The sequence below is a fragment of the Bufo gargarizans genome, chromosome 1 (genome assembly GCF_014858855.1).
Source record: "Bufo gargarizans isolate SCDJY-AF-19 chromosome 1, ASM1485885v1, whole genome shotgun sequence".
NCBI classification, from domain to species: domain Eukaryota; kingdom Metazoa; phylum Chordata; class Amphibia; order Anura; family Bufonidae; genus Bufo; species Bufo gargarizans.
In genome coordinates this window covers 145,918,334-145,939,040 of record NC_058080.1, presented here as the reverse complement: position 1 = coordinate 145,939,040, position 20,707 = coordinate 145,918,334, and the positions used below count along the sequence as shown (strand labels likewise).

Sequence of the window (20,707 nt, the reverse complement as noted above, 5' to 3'; positions counted from 1 at the left end):
AGGCACTTTAAATGTGGCTTTTATGGTGTATTGAATACACTGTATTCCCATGTACCCCTTCCACCACAATCTTCCTTTTCTCATCCTCCTCCTCCTCCTTCATCATATCAACATGCTAATTAGGCTGCTCTTGCTTCTAATGTTTTAGATCAGATCAGCAGCAGACCCTCACCCCTAATGTTTTAGAGGGTCAGATGAGCAGCAGGCCCTGACCCCTAATGTTTTAGAGGGTCACCAGCAGGCCCTCGCTTCTAATGTTTTTAAGGGTCACGAGCAGGCCATCATTTATAATTTTTCAAGGGTGTGTATGATGCCCACCTTTATGTGTAATAAAGGCTGTATTGGTGTGCCGGTTCCTTGTAAATTTTGGCAGCCCTTTTACTTAGTGCATAGTCTTTATGAGTGTAGGAGTCCCACTACATGGCCTGCCCTGCCGCCATGACAAAACGCTGACGGCAGGGCAGACCAGCACTTGATAATCATAAGGTAACTCTTGTACAGTCGTGGCCAAAAGTTTTGAGAATTACACAAATATTAGTTTTCACAAAGTTTGCTGCTAAACTGCTTTTAGATCTTTGTTTCAGTTGTTTCTGTGATGTAGTGAAATATAATTACACGCACTTCATACGTTTCAAAGGCTTTTATCGACAATTACATGACATTTATGCAAAGAGTCAGTATTTGCAATTCGCCTGGGCATGCTCTCAATCAACTTCTGGGCCAATTCCTGACTGATAGCAACCCATTCTTTCATAATCACTTCTTGGAGTTTGTCAGAATCACTTCTTGGAGTTTGTCAGAATTAGTTGGTTTTTGTTTGTCCTCTCGCCTCTTGAGGATTAACCACAAGTTCTCAATGTGATTAAGATCTGGGGAGTTTCCAGGCCATGGACCTAAAAGTCAATGTTTTGGTCCCCGAGCCACTTAGTTATCACTTTTGCCTTATGGCACGGTGCTCCATCGTGCTGGAAAATGTATTGTTCTTCACCAAACTGTTGTTGGAAGAAGTTGCTGTTGGAGGGTGTTTTGGTACCATTCTTTATTCATGGCTGTGTTTTGGGGCAAAAAAAGGCCCACTCCCTTGGATGAGAAGCAACCCCACACTTGAATGGTCTCAGGATGCTTTACTGTTGGCATGACACAGGACTGATGGTAGCGCTCACCTTTTCTTCTCCGGACAAGCCTTTTTCCTGATGCCCCAAACAATCGGAAAGAGGCTTCATCGGAAAATATGACTTTGCCCCAGTCCTCAGCAGTCTATTCACCATATTTTCTGCAGAACATCAATCTGTCCCTGATGTTTTTTTTGGAGAGAAGTGGCTTCTTTGCTGCCCTTCTTGACACCAGGCCATCTTCCAAAAGTCTTCGCCTCACTGTGCGTGCAGATGCGCTCACACCTGCCTGCTACCATTCCTGAGCAAGCTCTTCACTGGTGGCACTCCGATCCCGCAGCTGAATCCTCTTTAGGAGACGATCCTGGCGCTTGCTGGACTTTCTTGGACGCCCTGAAGCCTTCTTAACAAGAATTGAACCTCTTTCCTTGAAGTTCTTAATGATCCTATAAATTGTTGATTGAGGTGCAATCTTAGTAGCCACAATATCCTTGCCTGCGAAGCCATTTTTATGCAACGCAATGATGTCTGCACACGTTTCTTTGCAGGTCACCATGGTTAACAATGGAAGAACAATGATTTTAAGCATCACCCTCCTTTTAACAGGTCAAGTCTGCCATTTTAACTCAATCAGCCTGACATAATGATCTCCAGCCTTGTGCTTGTCAACATTCTCACCTGAGTTAACAAGACGATTATTGAAATGATCTCATCAGGTCCTTTAATGACAGCAATGAAATGCAGTGGAAAGGTTTTTTTTGGGATTAAGTTAATTTTCATGGCAAAGAAGGACTATGCAAAACATCTGATCACTCTTCATAACAAATTGCTATTATAAAAACTTAAGCAGCAACTTTTCCAATTTCCAATATTTATGTAATTCTAAAAACTTTTGGCCACGACTGTAGGTGCACAGTGGACCGATAAGGGGCCAAACTATAACACACAGTTCATTAGTTTACTCAAGGTTAGCAGAAAGCCTCCCTGGGCTGGCAGCACAGTGTTGAGGTGGACAGCACAAAATCCTCCGGGGAACGCTCTGTGGTAGGGAAGCATCAGCCAAGATGGTGGTTGAGGTGCCCTTGATGTTAGGGGTGCTTAGGGTGCTTCTTGCGGCTGAGTCCCTTGATGGTTTTTGTCGTGACGCCAGTACCGTTAATGGTATAAAATTTGCAGATAACACTACCGTGATAGGCCTAATCTCCAACAATGATGAAACAGCCTATAGGAAAGAGGTTGAGAACCTAGAGAGATGGAGTAAGAACAACAACCTCATACTCAATACCAAGAAAACAAAGGAGTTAATTCTGGATTTTAGGAAGAAGAAACAAAATGGACACTGTCATGAATAAAAAACACAACAGAAATTACCAAAAAAGGCCTTCAGAGGCTTTATTTTCTGAGGAGTCTGAAGTAAGCACAACTCCCAAAACAGCTGCTAGTCAATTTTTACAGGTGCACCATAGAATCTGTTATCACATACTGCATTACAGTGTGGTATTCCGGCTGCTCTTCTGAGGACAAGAAGACCCTCAAGCGCATCATCAGAATGGCTAGCAGAATCACTGGTACTCAGTTACCATCATTGGATGACATCTTCACTGCTCGCTGCAGCAACAGGGCAAACATTTTCTGTGGGGATCCAACTCACCCTGGCCACAGCCTTTTCATTCCCCTACCCTCTGGTAGGTGTCTTAGAGCGTCTTAGAAACAATCCGTTTCCTAAATGCTCAGAGATTATTGCCCCTTCCTAGGATAGAAACTACCACAGACTGAAAGTGACTGCTGCATTCATGAACCCATGATGATCTCTTGTCTGCAATGGTGTCTGAATCAGTGTGTATATACAGTATACTCATAAGCACTTCCTACTTTGATCTTGCTATATATATGCTGTGAACTGTGAACTGTGAATAGTAATGCTTTCTAGTGCAATGTTTTGCTTTTTTTCTAGTTTAAATGTCAGTTCTTGTTCCTCTGTCCATGGCATCTAGGATTGCTCCAAACAACATTTCATTGTATTGTACATTGTATTACATTGTATTGTACAGTGACAATAAAGGCATCTTATCTTATCTTATCTGGTGGTACAACCAATAGTGGTAATAATGAGGTAGACAGTGGTAAGATGCAACTCACAACTTTTACTGTTGATGACTTTGGTTGTAGCAGTACAAAATATAGTCTCTTGATGTTAACAGAGTTGATTCTGCAAATCCACTGTTTCTAGGCTTTTTAGGCTTGACTTGGACTTAGCCAGATATTTTCTGTATCAGTGCAATTTGGTGAGGTTGCCGGAGGCTATGGTATCCTTCACCTGAATATCCCAAAGGTCTTTGATGCCTGATTTGTGGCTTTTATCCTTTGGATAGATAAGTCCTTTTTCCTTGTCCCTTTCTGGACTAAACTTTCATCAGAGCAGAAGTGCTAGATCTGCACTCCTTCACTCTCAGCATCAGTCTACTACTCACTGATCTCCACAATGCCCTGTCTCCACTGAGAGACCTCAACTGACTAACTAGGCCTGGCCTAGGTATATATAAAACCTAAGTTTTATCCCCATCTAGTGGTGGGGTGCATAAATTACACCTAATCTGCCTGGTAACAGGGATTTGGCAGATACATTAGTACAAAGTACCACAATACAGCATAATGCAATTGTCAAGTTAAAAAAGTGCTTCTAAGCAGTGCCCACACACATAGTGGGATGCTGCAAGTAGTTGAGAAGTGTGTATATACGCCTGGCGGGCGGTGATTGGAACACGGTGCCTGCTCAAATCATTGAGAAGCCAACAGGGCTAAATGTGCAGGGGGGTCCCCCCCACCCCCGTGTGAATTCAGACCTGCGTTTTGTTGCTTTTACCTGGTGCGGCGGCGGTGGTCGGCGGTGGTCGGCAGTGCCAATGGGGCTGTGGGGGGGGGACCCGATGGGATGGAAGGCAGCACAATGCCTTCCTTAGGCATCAGCGCTGCCTTCCGGTGAAGAGCCTGTGAGATCCAGCCCACTGGATCTCACAGGCCGGAAGCTGTATGGTTAATACCCACAGTATTACTCATACAGCCAATGCATTCCAATAAAGAAGATTGGAATGCATTGTAAAGGATTAGACCCCCAAAAGTTCAAGTCCCAAAGTGGGACAAAAAATAAAGTGAAAAAAAAGTTTAAAAAATAAAGTGAAAAAAAAGTTGAAAAAATAAAGTTTCCCCCCCCCAAAAAAAATAAAAGTTTCAAGTAAAAATAAACAAAAATGTCATTTTCCCCAAATAAAGTTAAAAAAAATGGGTAAAAAATTGGGGGGGAAAAAGAGTATACATATTAGGTATCTCTGCATCCATATCGACCGGCTCTATAAACATATCACATGACCTAACCCCTCAGATTAACACCGTAAAAAAAAAACACCCTCCCTCCCTCTATTGCATTGATAACATTGGTGGCAGTGTGCGGCCTTGGGTTGCCATGGTTACCAATCGGAGCCCCAGCGATTAAACTGGGACTCCGATCGGAACTCCGCTGCCACCAATGATCGGGGGGGGGGGGGGGGGCTTGGAGAGAGGGGAGGCCACACACTGTGCCACCAACGTATTAATACAATAGAGGGAGGAAGGGGGGGGGCGGGGGGGTGCACACTGTGCCACCAATGTTATTATTACAATTGAGGGAGGGAGGGAGGGGGGGACGCACTGGCCACCAATTAAATTTTAACTGGAGAGGGAGGGGGGTCTGGCCCTGCTGCCTGGCAGCCCCGGATCTCTTACAGGGGGCTATGATACGCACAATTAACCCCTTCAGGTGCAGCACCTGAGGGGTTAATTGTACGTATCACAGCCCCCTGTAAGAGATCGGGTGCTGCCAGGCAGCAGGGGGCAGTCATGTACACAGTTTGTTGTATATTCTAACTAGAAGCATCCCCATCACCATGGGAACGCCTCTGTTAGAATATACTGTTGGATCTGAGTTTTCACGAAGTGAAAACTCAGCTCTGAAAAAGCTTTTATGCAGACGGATCTTCGGATCCGTCTGTATAAAAGTAACCTACGGCCACGGACACGGATGCCAATCTTGTGTGCATCCGTGTTCTTTCACGGACCCATTGACTTGAATGGGTCCGTGAACCGTTGTCCGTCAAAAAAATAGGACAGGTCATATTTTTTTGACGGACAGGATACACGGATCACGGTCTCGGCTGCAAAACGGTGCATTTTCCGATTTTTCCACGGACCCATTGAAAGTCAATGGGTCCGCGAAAAAAAAACAGAAAACGGCACAACGACCACAGATGCACACAACGGTCGTGTGCATGAGGCCTAATTGTGTAAAACTTACATAAATAAATAAGTATACATATTTGGTATAGCCAAATCCCTAACCCCTCAGATGAACACCATAAAAACTTTTAAATAAAAACTGTGGTAAATTAACAATTTTTTGTCACCTCACATCACAAAAAGTGTAATAGCAAGCGATCAAAAAGTCACCCGCACCCCAAAATAGTGCAAATCAAACTGTCATCTCATCTTGAAAAAAATCATACCCTAGCCAAAGTAATCGCCCAAAAACTGAAAAAATTATGGCTCTCAGACTATGGAGACACTAAAACATGATTTTTTTTGCTTCAAAAATAAAATCATTGTGTAAAACTTACATAAATAAAAAAAAGTATACATATTAGGTATCGCCGCATTCGTGACAACCTGGTCTATAAAAATATCACATGATCTAACCTGTCAGATGAATGTTGTAAATAACAAAAAATAAAAACGGTGCCAAAACAGCTATTTCTTGTTATCTTGCCTCACAAAAAGTGTAATATAGAGCAACCAAAAATCATATGTACCCTAAACTAGTACCAACAATATTGCCACCCTATCCTGTAGTTTCTAAAATGGGGCCACTTTTTTGGAGTTTCTACTCTAGGGGTGCATCAGGGGGGCTTCAAATTGGACATGGTGTCAAACAAACAGTCCAGCAAAATCTGTCTTCCAAAGACCGTATGGCATTCCTTTCCTTCTGCGCCCTGCCGTGTGCCGGTACAGTTGTTTACAACCACATATGGGGTGTTTCTGTAAACTACAGAGTCAGGGCCATAAATATTGAGTTTTGTTTGGCTTTTAACCATTGCTTTGTTACTGGGAAAAATTTATTAAAATAGAAAATTTGCCCAAAAATTGAAATTCTGAAATTTCATCTCCATTTGCCAATAACTCTTGTGGAACACCTAAAGGGTTAACAACGTTTGTAAAATCTGTTTTGAATACCTTGAGGGGTGTAGTTTTTTCAGAAGGGGTCACTTTTATGGAGTTTATACTCTAGGGTTGCATCAGGGGGGCTTCAAATGGGACATGGTGTAAAAAAAAAAACAGTCCAGCAAAAACTGCCTTCCAAAGACCGTATGGCATTCCTTTCCTTCTGCGCCCTGCCGTGTGTCCGTACAGTAGTTCACGACTACATATGGGGTGTTTCTGTAAACTACAGAATCAGGGCCATAAATATTGAGTTTGGTTTGGCTGTTAACCCTTGCTTTGTAACTGGAAAAAAATATTAAAATGGAAAATCTGCCAAGAAATTGTATCTCTATTTTCCATTTATTTTCCATTAATTTTTCCAAAGATTTTACAAACTTTGTTAACCCTTTAGGTGTTCAACCTAAAGGGTTAACAAAGTTTGTAAAATCAGTTTTGAATACCTTGAGGGGTGTAGTTTATAGAATGGGGTTATTTTTGGGTGGTTTCTATTATGTAAGCCTCGCAAAGTGACTTCAGACCTGAACTGGTCCCTAAAAATTGGGTTTTTGAACATTTCTGAAAAATTTCAAGATTTGCTTCTAAACTTCTAAGCCCTATAACGGTAAAATGATCCAAACATGAAGTAGACATATGGGAATGTAAAGTAATAACTATTTTTGGAGGTATTACTATGTATTATAGAAGTACTGTAGAGATATTGAAACTTGGAAATTTGCAATGTTTTAAAATTTTTGGGTAAATTTGGTATTTATAAATAAAAATGAATTTTTATGACTTCATTTTACCAGTGTCATGAAGTACAATATGTGACGAAAAAACAATCTCAGAATGGCCTGGATAAGTCCAAGCATTTTAAAGCTATCAGCACTTAAAGTGACACGGGTCAGATTTCCATAAAATGGCCAAGTCCGTACGGTGAATTAGGGCAGAGTCCTTAAGGGGTTAAGCATGCATGGGATAGGCATAAGGCCATCCTTCATATAAGATAGGGCCAAGGGCTATTCATAGTATTCAGTATATTGGGCAGACTAGATGGGCCAAATGGTTCTTATCTGCTAACACATTCTATGTTTCTACATGAACAATTGTACCACAATGTGAATGAGGCCCTCCTTTATGTGATATACAGGTTGCATCGGAGTGCCTCTTCCTTGTAATTTTTGGCAACGCTTGCACTTTATATACAAGTAATTTAAGTAAATATACAGGAAAGATTGTTTCCTAACAATTTTTCCTCTAAAATCAATTTTATCTTCGGTTTGGTGCATATTATTGTCAGTCTGTAAAAGTGGCGTACTACAACATCATTCCCAGCAGCGAACTTGGAGTCCAAGATGCATCCAGACATCCTCCCCATGCTGTTCCTGAACCATTTCAGTGGTGTGTCCATCAATTTCTGACCTTTTCCTGTGAACCAGACACCCTCCCCTCTTCAGAGCAGGGGGGGCCGGTTTAATGCTCTGGTTATCCCATTGACTTCCATTGTGCTTGGGTGCTCTGTAGAGCACCCGAGCATCCCAAAGTGTTCAACTCGAGCACCCAAGCACTCGATCAACACTAGTCAGCAGTATAAATGTTTTAGAAAACTCCTTTAAATACACACATGAAAGGGTGTCTGTTAGCAGTTTTGACCTTGCAAAACTGCTGACTGTGTTAGGTAGGGCCTGGGGAAAGCAGTACAACACCTTTAGTGGATCTTCTATTAATTGGAGTAGTGTGAATATGAAGTTTTAATCTGCCAGACACTAGTCCTGGAGGCTGAGCTTCAGTGTAAAGTGCATTATGTCCTCTACATTAAGCTGCTCCACAGTCATCCCCCTTTGCTCTGAGTGATAGCATCCAATGAGGAGATTACGACAGCTGTCATTTAAAGAAAACAGAAGGTGCCGTGGAGCAACTCACTGCAGAGAGCACTTCACAATTAAACATCCCTCTAAGGCCTCTAAATTCATATTCACACTACTGCATATAATGAAAGGTCTGCAAAAGGTATTTTTCCCCTGCTCTCCCTGTACCCTACCTAGCACTGTCAGCAGTTTTGTATGGTCATTTATCATTAGATATGGAGTGAGAAAATCAAATTGAATTGTGGGCAAATCTAGCTATTATCTGGCACATCATCTACAAAATATGTCAGATTAATACCCAGGTATCTAGCAATCCTAATGCCTGGACAAATATGGAATGGCATGGTAGTATCCTATTTTAAAATAACTATTTGGTTCATAGAAAAGAAACATTGCTTAGGGCAATGACAACATTTGAACACTATTTTTAACCAAAATGATTCCAAAATGCTTTGTTGATTGATTTCATATTATATGTATATACAGGGTCAGATGTTCACATCTGCATTTGGTGTCTCCATGTCGCAGATTTCAGCAGAATGACAGGAACACTAGGACAGCATGGAGCAGCATTCTAATCGGGGTTTGTCTTAATGGTGTTGGTTTTGCATCAGGGATAGCCATTGTATGGTGAAACTAGCACTGCCTTATGGTTTTCATTATAAACAGAGACTTTTACATAGCTCCAAATCACATGCTTCCTTCCACTTTGCCATAGAATTAAAACAGATTTTTCTCACCATAAAGACTTACCACCTATCCATTATTTTTTATAGACAGTCCCGTATCATGCATGCATGATAATGTCAATTCACTCTGGGGACACTAGGACCCCATTCTTGTCATCAGTGGAGTCCCATCGGTTGGATCCCCATGGATCAGATATCAGAAGGTGATGTCAGAAGTTTACCCAGCCAAGATACTTTTTGTAGTTATGTTAGAAGAGTTGCCATGCCAACCAGTCAAGCCTCAGCTAGTCAACCTATAGGCAAAGGGGAAAACTGACCAATGAGGTTCCTAGCTCAAGATCCAATCCCTGCTTTGTGTCTGAAATTAAGGCCTGCTTGATAACCCTCTGTGTATCGACCTTGTTTTATTTTCCAAGTTACTCCTCAAATACTGACCTGGCTTCTGCTGATTACCCTGGTATTCTGATGTCCTGTTAGTTTCTGGATTAATTCCTCATCTGCTTTTTTAGCTCTGTTAGTCTCTCCTGGTTCTGACCCTGCTTGTCTACTATTCTCTGCACCCCGGGCATCCTGTTTGGTCTGCTTCAAGCGAACTTGCCCCAGTTTTCTGCTACCTTACTCCGCAGATGTATACTAGGTCTCTAACAGCCAAGTCTATTAAGCCTTTTGACAGGCTTTGATGAAGAACCTAGAGGACATCTTTTAATCCGTTTCTTTATTAATGTACATCTATTATGTGATAAAATGATATTTCTGTTAAAAAGCATTCATCTTCTGCATCTTATTTGCATATGTTTTTATACAATCTAGGCTTCTCAGTCCTGTTCAGAGTGAAGGCTTTCACTTGAGTTGAGAGTGGTTGACAAATGGTTGAGATTTTTTAATTAAAACCAGTTGCATTTATTTTTTTTGTTGTTTAATAGATGCAGTTAAATAAGAAAATGATGCAAAGGTGTCCATAGCCTTTACATCTATTGTTAAATTAAAGAAGACCGAGGGAATTAGAGCTGCATTTTGGCCTAAAGGCTGGACATGATCGCAACTACAAGTGGGACATTAATGCTGTCACTCATATGTTTTAAGAGGATAGCTGTACTTCTTTTGGCAGGTACAATGAGCTGAAAGGGCACTGGTGATATCTGCATTTACATAGAAAGGATGAAGGTGGACTTTCTTTTTTAATCTTTACTGAATTGCCAATGCAGAATCCCTGAGCAGCTGGCATGTCAGCCAGGCACGCATTTGCTCCATACATGTGTTTGTCTGATGTCAGTTAAACCATTGCTCACACCTACTGTATATGCAATGGATTTTTAGTAGAGATAAGAAAAAATTAGCTTTGTGTCCGATTTGATAAATTTTTCCCAAAAATGTATTTGTACCCGAATCAAAGTTCTTTTGATTGGCCCAAAAATTGGTATATTACACTCTGAAGTCTCCTAGGATTCAGATTTTGTATATCTTTTTATTATCTCTTTTTTAATTTTACTCTTGATCAGCAACAGCCATATGGTACGGAACATTATGTTGAGCAGATAGACGGCAGCAAGAGCAGATCTATTCATCAGCCTCAGCTGGAGCAGTGTGAAAATCCTCACGGATCCATGCATCTTTCATTTTGACAAAAGTGATGTTTTTGTACACTGATGAAGACAACTTTGTCTATTATGGTGTCACAATGCCCCCTTCCACAAAACCCTCTCTAAGATGACACTGGAAGCTGGATAAGATAGAAAAATAGCATACTGGGCTAGTTCAGGCCACTGTTCGAATCTGCCTTCCCAGAAGTGTAACATCCCAGAGTATGTTGCTAACCTCTGTTTCCCTGCTGCAACATGTCAGGTGTATATTTATTGTCATCTTGTGTAATCTAACTTTGCATTTTCCTGTTTCATATATCATGCTGTAATTTACCTGTACACCAGCAGGTGGCGGCAATGTGTGATCAGGTATATAGCCAGTTTAGTATACCTAGACTGGAATAGTTTATTCCAATCTAGTCTCCCCTGTATGAGCAGAAGTGGGCTGTTCCCATGTCCTGTCTCATGAGGAGGAGAAGGAAGTTTAGTTAGTGTACCAGCCACCCCTGCTGGGGGTAGGTTGTGTTAGTAGGAGCTCCCAGGGGGAGGGGGACATGGAAATGGATGGCATGAAGGGGCAAGTGGCACTGGGAGAGTGGGGGACATGGCATGGAGGGGCTGATCTGGTGGCACTGGGGGAGTCGGGGACATGGCATGGAGGGGCTGATCTGATGGCAGTGGGGGACATTACATTGCAATGGAGAGCATGGAGGCACTGGGGGAGTGAGGGACATGGCAATAGATGGCATGGAGGGGGCTGATGGCACTGGGGGAGTCAAGCTGAAGGCATTGGGGTGGGGGAGATCTGAAGGAACTGGGGAAATGGAGCTGATGGCATGGGGGGAGCTGATGGCACTGGGGGATGGTGGAGATGATGGCACTGGAGGATAGTGGAGCTGATGGCATGGCATGGAGGGGCTGATCTGATGGCAGTGGGGGACATTACATGGCAATGGATGGCAGGGAGGCACTGGGGGAGTGAGGGACATGGCAATGGATGGCATGGAGGGGCTGATGGCACTGGGGGAGTCGAGTTGAAGGCATTGTGGTGGTGGAGAGCTGAAGGCACTGGGGAAATGGAGCTGATGGCACGGGGGGAGCTGATGGCACTGGGGGATAATGTAGCTGATGGCACTGGGGGATAGTGGAGCTGATGGCACTGGGGGGAACGGAGCTGATGGCACTGGGGGGAACTGATGCACTTGGGCTGATCGCACGGGAACAAAGGGTGTTGGGGACTTATGGCAGGCGCTCTGATGAGTTTTTATAAAGGAAAACAGTCTATTAATTCATTTTTTCTTATTAGAGTACTCGATTAATCGTAAAAATAATCAGTAGAACACTTGATTACTAAAATAATCGTTTGCTGCAGTCCTAACGCCGACCAATGAGCAAACGGCACTACAGACGCCCCCCCCCCCCACACACCACCCACGCCAGCGCGCAGGCCAGTAAGTCGGAGCACCGCTATTTCAGTAATTCACAGCAGTATCAGCCACAGTGTTCCGGCAAGCATGTCGGAGCGCCACCATTTCAGTCAGTCACATCACTATAAGCTATATAGAGAGGAAGAGTGCCATCATTTCAGTCAGTCACAAGTACTATAAGCCATAAAGAGAAGAAGAGCGCCTCCATTTCAGTCAGTCACAGCACTATCAGCCATATAGAGAGGAGCCCCTGTCAGCAGTCTGACCTACCAGTCGCTACCAGAAGTCTCAGCACCAGCAGTCACTGCCAGCAGTCTCAGACACCAGTCTCAGCCAACAGTCTCCGCCAGCACTCAGTGCCATCAAGCTCACCCACAGCCACCAGTCAGTGTCAACAGTCTCAGCCAAATCCAGCAGTCTCAGGCACAGCCAACAGTCAGTGTCAGCAATCTCAGCCACAGCCTGCACCAGTGGCACTAGTCTTAACAACCAGTCAGTGCCAGCAGTCTCAGCCACAGTCACCAGTGTCGGCCACCAGCCACAGCCACCAGTCTCAGCCATCAGTCAGTGCCAGCAGTCTTAGCCACAGCCTCCAGTCAGTTCAAGCAGTCCCAGCCACCAGTCAGTGACAGCAATCTCATCTACAGCCATCAGTAGTGCCAGCAGTCTCAGCCACAGCCAGCACTCAGTGCCAGCAGTCTAAGCCACCAGTCAGTGCCAGCAATTGTTGCCAGATTCAGACAGAATATTTACAAAAAATGTTGTCTATAAAGAAATGTTATAGAAAAATTTCAAGAGGTAATTTTTTTTTTTTATGAATAACTGCTTTAGATATTGTATATTGCAGATTGTTACAAAGTTTTACACTAAGGCTATAATAAGTATACTTACTGTATTGTGATATATACGTTTCCATTTTAATTTTATTATTTTACTTTTGGCTTCTTGCCAAAATATTTTTTACCAAAAAATAATAAAACAAGAAATACAACGTGGTCAAATTACCTTACCTTTTAATATACACTCACCTAAAGAATTTTTAGGAACACCTGTTCTATTTCTCATTAATGCGATTTTCTAGTCAACCAATCACATGGCAGTTGCTTCAATGCATGTAGGGTTGTGGTCCTGGTCAAGACAATCTCCTGAACTCCAAACTGAATGTCAGAATGGGAAAGAAAGGTGATTTAAGCAATTTTGAGCGTGGCATGGTTGTTGGTGCCAGACGGGCCGGTCTGAGTATTTCACAATCTTCTCAGTTACTCGGATTTTCACGCACAACCATTTCTAGGGTTTACAAAGAATGGTGTGAAAAGGGAAAAACATCCAGTATGCAGCAGTCCTGTGGGCGAAAATGCCTTGTTGATGCTAGAGGTCAGAGGAGAATGGGCCGACTGATTCAAGCTGATAGAAGAGCAACGTTGATTGAAATAACCACTCGTTACAACCGAGGTATGCAGCAAAGCATTTGTGAAGCCACAACACGCACAACCTTGAGGCGGATGGGCTACAACAGCAGAAGATCCCACCGGGTACCACTCATCTCCACTACAAATAGGAAAAAGAGGCTACAATTTGCACAAGCTCACCAAAATTGGACTGTTGAAGACTTGAAAAATGTTGCCTGGTCTGATGAGTCTCGATTTCTGTTGAGACATTCAAATAGTAGAGTCCGAATTTGGCCATCCCTCATGACCATTTTGTACCCATCCTCTGATGGCTACTTCCAGCAGGATAATGCACCATGTCACAAAGCTCGAATCATTTCAAATTGGTTTCTTGAACATAACAATGAGTTCACTGTACTAAAATGGCCCCCATAGTCACCAGATCTCAACCCAATAGAGCCTCTTTGGGATGTGGTGAAACGGGAGCTTTGTGCCCTGGATGTGCATCCCTCAAATCTCCATCAACTGCAAGATGCTATCCAATCAATATGGGCCAACATTTCTAAAGAATGCTATCAGCACCTTGTTGAATCAATGCCACGTAGAATTAAGGCAGTTCTGAAGGCAAAAGGGGGTCCAACACCGTATTAGTATGGTGTTCCTAATAATTCTTTAGGTGAGTGTAGACTGTTCCTACTAATGTTTATGCTCTACTATTTTAGCACCCATTATTGTAATGGGCTTAATGTCTAGTTAAATAGAAATAGAAATGAGTAAAATTCAAAAAAATTGGAATTGGCTGCTTTGCCAAATTTCACATAGAAATTCAATTTGTGATGAATTATTTTGTCACAAAGCGCATTCCTTTCGCGCCGCCCTCCATCATTGAACCCCTCCGATGCCACCTTCATCGCTGATAGCCACATCTGAGGTTACAATTTAGGCCCTTCAGGGGTTAATCAGGGTAAAAAATAAATACTCACCTTATCCATTTGCTCACGTAGAGGCCGTTGCGGACATCTTGATTGAAGACACTGATGACGTCACTGCACCCGGCCAGTGCGCCGACATAGTGAAAGATGTCTGAAACTGTCTCTTTGCATGCAAAAGGGTGAGGTATGTTTTTTTTTTAACTGCTATTTCAGGAAAAATAGATTAACAGACTTGTTACGACAAAGCATGAAGAAATTCAGCTTAGCAGCAAATCAAATTGTTTCTGAAATTCGGATCGAAGTCCACTTGATTAACTTCGATTCGCTCAACATTAAATATAAATCACAATTCCAGCTAGATAATTTAAGCCTTATTCACACGTCAGTGTTTGGTCAGTGATTTCCATCAGTGATTGTGAGCCAAAACCAGGATTGGAGCCTCCATAGACATAAGGTATAAGGGAAAGTTTTGCTCCTGTTCTGTGATTAGAGCTGCACCTGGTTTTGGCTCATCACAATCACTGATGGAAATCATTGACCAAAACACTGATGTGTGAATGAGTCTTTAAAGACAGAGGAGCAAGTGAATATCCTGACTCCTCTACAAGCACACTGCACACTGATATTGACAAAAAAAATTGTAATAATGCAATTTTTTTATTAAAATGTCTGAACTATGGGGTCATTTATCATTTGAGGTTGTTTTTGTGTCAGTTATAAGTCTAGTCTTGCTTTGTGTGCTTGCCCAAATTTATGAATTGGTGCACCTTAATAATATAGTTGGTGTGAGTGCAATGTGGTTTATAACTTTAGGTATAAAAGTACATTAGGGGGATGTCTGGCATTGGTTGCGACTTTTGCAAAAGTCAGACATAAAGTAATGAGCCATAATCCAAGTCTAATCTCACTTTAAGCTTTTAAACATAGACCCCTGTACGAGGATCACAAAATGTCACAAATGTAACAAAATGTTGCAGAAAATGTTGCAGTTGCCATGACTTGAGACATTTTTAGACCACAAAACAGACATATATCTGATTTGATAGTGACCCCCTATGTGTTCAATATCACGACTATGACAAAGCAATTTTTCTAGCAATTTGTCTTTAAACTACATGGTCTGATGCAGTAATGCATCCACCAACACGGATGCAACAGTGCAATATTTGCAGTAAAGTGTCTTTGAATTATGCCTTTAATATTACAGTTATAAAAATGGTGTTATTCCTGTAACTAGCTGTTATCTTTCAGTAATATGCAACACATTTAATGACACGTCACGATTATAAAAATGGTGTTATTGCAGAATTGCTTTTGCTGTAACTACCTATCTTGCAGCAATATGCTACGAGTTTAACTATACCTCACAGATATAAAAATCATGTTATTGCTGTATTGCCTTTGCTATAAATACTCGTTAGCTTGCAGCAATATGCAAAATGTTTAATAACACCGGTATAATGCACTAATGGCTTTTAGAAGAACAAAAACATGGGCAAATGCTCATCTGTTCGTTCATATCCAGATGTTCTTATGCAGGAAGTTTTGTAATACAGAACTAGCTGACAGCACACAACTGGGTGACCTGCTCCTCACTCGATCAAAGCTTCTCCTAAAGTTCTCCCTGATCAAATTCCTTCAAATCTACCCAATCATATCTCCCTATTCTCTCCCTGTTCTCTTCATATAGTGTCCCTATCACACTACATTAATTGCTTGTGGCTCTAGTAGCTTTTTGTCAAACACTAACACAACCTTCCAGAAGTTGAACACAGAAATGATGTTCTCAGCAAAGGACCTTCCTCATTTCTGCCCATGATTGGCTGATCCAGGCTATTTATCAGACTCTTTGCCAATTAGGGCAAGCTGCTTCCCCACTTCCTCCCATTTTTATGGGATCTTCCATCTTCTTCCTTTCTTCATAGTTTTCCCTGCCAATATTCACAGTAAAATGATGCTGGTTGCCATTTTTAAGTGATTCTTCCAAAACTAATAAAAAATATCTGTTGATATATCTGTCTGACGGATGCAATTTTGTGAAATTTGTAACAAAACTGATTAATATAAAATCTATTTGCTCATCTCTAATTTTTCGTGCACACTTTATTACATTTCTGTCCTTTTTAACCAAATAAAACTTTAAAGGGAGTCTGTCAGCACATTTACCCCTTTTTAACAGTTCCCATAGCGCTTTAGCCGCAACACAGATGATTAAAACGGTACCTTTATATGCTTTGGTGGACTTTTAAAACTGCCAAAAACGAACTTTGATGCATATGTAAATGAGAGCTCGCAAGTGCCCAGGGCGGCATCCACCGCGTTGGTGCCCAGGCAGCTCTGCCTCTTCGGCTCTTATCCCCGCCCAGCCTCTTCCTTTGCCCGCCCATCTGTTTTCTCTCCCCCTCAGCGAGATCCCGCTCCTACGCGATGACTTCCTTGGCCGGGGCATGCGCACTGTGATGCCCATTGCTGGCACAGCATCGCAGTAGCTTATTCGCGTGCCCCGACCAAGGAAGTCATCGCGTAGGGAACTGTTATGGGAACTGTTAAAAAGGGGTAAATGTGCTGACAGACTCCCTTTAAGGTTATGTTCACAGATGGCAACTTCACTGCCTTTTTCCCATGGCACAAAATGCAAGACCTAAGCTCCAATTCAAATCTATGGAGAGGAACAGCACATGCTCCTCCTGCTCTTTAGCTATAAACAGGGCTTCTCTTTCGCACTGTAGGTCCCAGCATTTATAACCTGTCTAATTGACAGGTTATAAAAGCAAAAAAGTTTCTTTGAGAACCCCTGTATCTTCATATAGAATCTGATTATATACTGTAATAGAGGATGTTAATAATGCATTACGGAAAAATAAACTTGCCCTTTAAAATTTGCTTGGATCAGCAGCAAACCAACAAATCTGAATTTGAACAAGAACTTTGCCAATTTACACACCGAAGAAATAAGTTTATTATATTATCAGTCTAGCAGATACCAGATTTTGCTACAGTAATTATCGAATCAATCCGGTGGTTATATTTCTACGTGCCATGTCTTTTTTTTTTTTTTGCTTACATCTGAACCTCTAAGCAGCCTGTCTGGATTTAATCAAAACCAAATGAGGATCCAAGTTCTCAGCCTAGACCAGAGCAGTCAAAAGGAAGTCATTCTACGGAGACAGAAGGGGGGAAAAATAATGCTTGACAGTTCTACAAAGCCTGAAGACAGAGAGGCTATCCTGTAAACTTCCAGCACATATTACGTGACTGGGAAGATGTCAGCACAATTCTTATGGGACCTTTATGAAGATAGTGGCCAGAGTTAGTGTGTTCAAGACCCGTACAACCTAATACAAAAGGTAAAGATATATGCCAATACGTTAAATGACTTTTATTATAATTTAGCCTTTGTGTGTACAGTACATTAGTGGACTAAGTAGAAGAACTAAGTTTGTTAATATTGCAAAGCTTAGTATTTCATTTGATAAATCACAGTTTATCTCTGGTATTACATTCAGTAGGACTGTTGGTAAATTTCCTAGATGAACTTAGTGAGTGCCCTTTTACAGGGGCGGACAATCAGTATGGTGATCTACTGTTAAATGACACTTTCAGCTCAAATAAGTCTGTATGTGTATAGATAGATAGCAGATAATATACAGAGAGAGATAATAGGTAGATAGATATGAAAATGATAGCTATATAGATATGAGAAAAATAGATAGATAGATAGATAGATAGATAGATAGATAGAAGGTAGATAATAGAGCGATAATAGATAGATAGATAGATAGATAGATAGAAGGTAGATAATAGAGCGATAATAGATAGATATGAAAATTATATATATATATATATATAAGATAGAGATGGCTTTCTGGTGAATAAACGCTAATTTTTTGGAGGTGCCGTGGATTTTCTTCTATTTTGTTTTGTATAGTTGGTGGATCGCCTCTTTAGCCGCTGGCACTCCATCTCCACAAAAATACTGCGGTGCTGCTCATTATATCTCTTTTTTCTATGAGAGATAGATAGATAGATAGATAGATAGATAGATAGAAGGTAGATAATAGAGAGAGATAATTGATAGATAGATAGATAGATAGATAGTAGATAATAGAGTGAGATGATAGATAGATAGATAGATAGATAGTAGATAATAGAGTGAGATGATAGATAGATAGATAGATAGATAGATAGATAGATATAATCAAAGAATGAACCAGCACCTCCAGGTAAATAGCAGGTGCAAGCTACCATGACAATTATATATGCATATAAACGTAGAACTAGATAGATGGATAGATAGACAGACACGATAGATAGATAGATAGATACAATAGAACGATAGATAGATAGATAATACATGCTGAATATTTCTACAGTGTGAGTTGCATTCTCATCACACTAGGTCATTGTGTTATATCTGTTTAATAAAGCAGTGGACGGCAGAAATACTGGGAGATATTTTTTTTCTGTTGAAGCTGTGTCAGACTCGTAGGCGTGAGCACCACAGTCTCCTAAATCAAACCTCTGGACTCAGCAGTGAAGATTTTTCCTCTTCTTATTTTCTTTTCACAGATTCCATTTTTAGTTTCTAGTTTTTCCATCTTACCCGTTCTTTTCATACATGCATATTTCTTCAAGGCAGGAAATACTTTTCTTGTAATCCAGGCCTGCTTCTCGAGAGGCCCTTTTACACGACCCCTTTCTGACTTTAGAAGACTGTAGAAGTTTTTTGGGGGAAACTTTTTTCAACAGATTTGTAAATGATTGTATGTTCCTGCCAGCGAGAGGGGCTGTTTACAGCATCAGAAGGAATCTGTTTGCAAGCCTAACAGCAACCTATGGCAGCAGCATGTACATACCAACTGCTGGTCATGAATAGGTAAGAATGTTGCCTACACCTTCCAGGAAAGCTCAGAGTGTTACTTCAGAAAGTCTGCAATGCTAAAATTACTATATCTACTGTATATATCTATCTGCCTATATACACACTATATATATATATATATATATATATATATATATATATTCTCTTGTATTATTTTAAAATATGTGGAGATTAATATAGGTTGATGAATAATAGTCAGAGGAGCATACATGGGAAAATATCAGTAATTTTATATAATAATAGAACTACTGATCTAGCAGCAAACTTACAAAATGACATGGAAACACTGATTAGCATGACAAAAGCGAGGAGGTGCTGGCTATAAGAGCTTACATGTTCTTCAGTTAGATGGTTACTATAATGTATAACATTCTGCTTATCTATAAATGTATATGAGATGGATGTAAGGTGTTTCTATTCATAGACGAGATGTAATGTGATTTGAACATGGGTACAGCCTCACCCTAAACACAGTTTGTCAGGAAGTAAAAATACTGTTTGCCATTGTTAAACGTTTAGCATATGTGTACATTCTTAGAAAATGTAGGGGTGTGTCCTTTCTGCTATAACTCCTCAGGGGGTGTTTTCTGTTGTCTCCCTATCACAGCTGAGCATGTGTGTCCACCCAAGCAAGGTGGACAAAGAGATGCGGGAAAAAAATGGACAACTGGGTGTTACCAGGTGTTACCAGTTGGGCATGTGTCCATACACAGTCTGACAATGTTCAACACCCTGACAAGGAGTTTCCATGTGAAAGTTTAATAGTACACTGACTTTTCACATCTACCGACAAAACGTCCTGTATTCTACAGTGGGATCTAATAAATTGTGCACTTTTATGAATCAGCAATCTAATCAATATCATTCCAAAGCAAATAGTAAAAAATGATTCACACAACATACTGTATGTCGCTACTTGACTCATAAGTTGTCCATACATTCCATAGTTTTCTATAGCAGAAAGACAAAGAACATACTCGAGAACACCCAGGGTCTCAGGGTTTTTCTAAATGAGTTATGTGAAACAAGCGCATGATGAGATCATTCTTTGTAGTAGAGGTTCTCATGAATTCTGTCTCTGAGAGCAGATCTTCAGGACCAAATGGAAGGGGGGGATTTCCCAAGACTGGCGTATCCTATGCCAGTCTAAGTAAAAAGTGTACTGGAATAAACTTCTGTGTGTGTGAGTTGCTGATGTAGATTTCAGCTACATTTACTCTGGGATTTTCATATGGATGGTCTGTCCTCAGGATAGGTCAGCAATATGAGATTGGTGGAGGTCCGACTCACATCACGCCCACAGGTCCAACTATATGAGGAAGGTGTGGCACTCACCAGAGCTCTGGTGAGCGCCACGGCCTCCTCACAGCTCACCAAGAACTGTGCTGTCCATTGTATTATGGCTGTGCTTGGTATTGCAGCTCAGCTCCATTCACTTGAAGGGACTGAGCTGCGCCTAGGCCATGTGACCGAAGAACGTGACATCACATGGCCTCAGAAGAGGCCTAAGCGCTCATGGAGCACAGCATCTTCTTCATACAGCTGATTGGCGGGAGTGGCGCGAGTCATAGCCCAGCCAATCAGATTTTGTTGACCTATGCTG

At 41.4% G+C, this 20,707-nt stretch overlaps 1 protein-coding gene across 2 annotated transcripts in view; it reads left to right on the top strand.

Annotated features, from left to right (window-relative positions):
• The first annotated feature begins 17,392 nt into the window (after positions 1-17,392).
• The window catches only part of DLC1 (DLC1 Rho GTPase activating protein), a 566,720-nt gene continuing 563,405 nt past the window's right edge, over positions 17,393-20,707 (top strand). Inside the window, exon 1 of one of the 2 annotated variants that reach the window (XM_044299494.1) lies at positions 17,393-17,569. The gene's annotated coding sequence lies outside the window, so the exon portion shown is untranslated. Of the gene's footprint in view, positions 17,570-18,766; positions 19,099-20,707 lie in introns of those variants that run through there. The other variant, XM_044299500.1, reaches the window with a different exon arrangement.